We start from the raw sequence: 1,674 nt of genomic DNA on the forward strand, positions 1-1,674 counted from the left end.
CTGAAGCACCTGGCTTACTTTACTTGTTGATGCTTTCATTGATTTTCTATTTCCTTTTGGAAATGAGGTGAGAGCTTCTAAAGAGGCCATGGTCCTTGGCAAGGATAAGATGTCAATTGTATGATTTTCCTAGGGAATTTCAGCATTAAACTTAGTATGCTTCTTCCCATGGAAAGTAGTGATTTGTCTTTATTTCTTATTCAACAGCAGTATGGTATCTCTTCATTTATGTTTCAATGTGTCACTTTACAAATTAACTTTGCAAGAAGCATAAGAGCCTTGACTGATTTAAATGCAGCAAACCAATTTCTGTCCTAGTGAACCCTCTAGTGGTTTTTGTTTCTTGTTTTGATGTCATGGATTGGACCTGAGACCTCAAACATGCTCAGCACATGCTCTTCCACTAAACTATATCCCCAGCCCCTATTTACAATGAATTCTCAAAGTTAATAACTAAATTTTGGAAAGCTATTTCAAACTTCATAGAATATACATGATCTTAAAATTTGTGACAATATAATTCTTTATAACACTCTTAAATATGCAAACAGTGCTTCTGAAAACAGTTATTGAGGTAATTCAACTATCTTGATCATGACCATAATTAGAAGGAAAACAAAATCTCACAATTTAACCAGGATGTGAATGTCTGCCTTACCAGAATAATTATCTGAGTGAAAAAAAAAATGAGATTCCAAGTTTTCTAGAAATATAGTTTTCCTACCTACATAGAATTCAAACATACCAATTTCAATCATCACTAGTTGAACAGAAGATAGCTGCTTTCAAAAAGGCAGCTATTTAAGAAATATAATAATCTCATTATTTTAGACTTTGCCCATTTAGTGCAGTAGCCACAATAGACATGTATATATTGATACATAAAATATCATTAGTATTAATCGGGTTGTTCAGTAAACGTAAATATATCCTGAACTGTCAAGGAAATGAATGTAATACCATATAGGTAATTTTTGTACAAAATTTATGTAAAAATACTATTTTAATAAATTCTGCTAAACAAAATACACTATTAAAATGGCACATATTTCTGATATTTTAGCGTGATGAACAGAAAATACAGATCTATGTGCCTTACATTTGCTATTAAAAAGAGTTCTTCTAGAATCTTTGAGTGCCATTCTATAAGAGATCACTGAAATATAATATTTCTGGATATTTTATCTTAGATCCTTATAGAAATGACTTAATCAAATTTAAAAGTAGTACAAGTGTCATATCCTTGATTTGTATGATACAGTGTGCAAAAATATTGTTCTGAATATCAGTTTATGCTAGTCAACATCACTAGTGAAAACTATTCTCCTGAACCCTGAGTCTGCAGATTTTGAGAAAGGAAGGGAGGGCTCTTACCCATGCGCCATGCTAACCCATCCAGGGACCAGGCTCCACCAGGGATCTGAGTAGCAATGCACTTCACACAGGCGGCTCTGTGGCTTGCTTCCCTTGTTACATTTTTGCTTTCAAATTATTTTTTTTATGCTCTTTATGTAACAAAGAAGCAGTGCTTCCTTTTTTTTTTTTTTTTTTTTTTTGTATTTTAGGAAAGGGTCTACAGGGTGTTCAGTGTCTCACTACTAGATCAGACTCCATCAGACTCCAGTGATCCGCCTGTTTACAGTCTCCCAAGAAATGGGATTACAGGCATGCCAC

The sequence above is a fragment of the Octodon degus genome, unplaced genomic scaffold (assembly GCF_000260255.1).
Source record: "Octodon degus isolate 3935 unplaced genomic scaffold, OctDeg1.0 scaffold00157, whole genome shotgun sequence".
In the NCBI taxonomy this organism is placed as follows: domain Eukaryota; kingdom Metazoa; phylum Chordata; class Mammalia; order Rodentia; family Octodontidae; genus Octodon; species Octodon degus.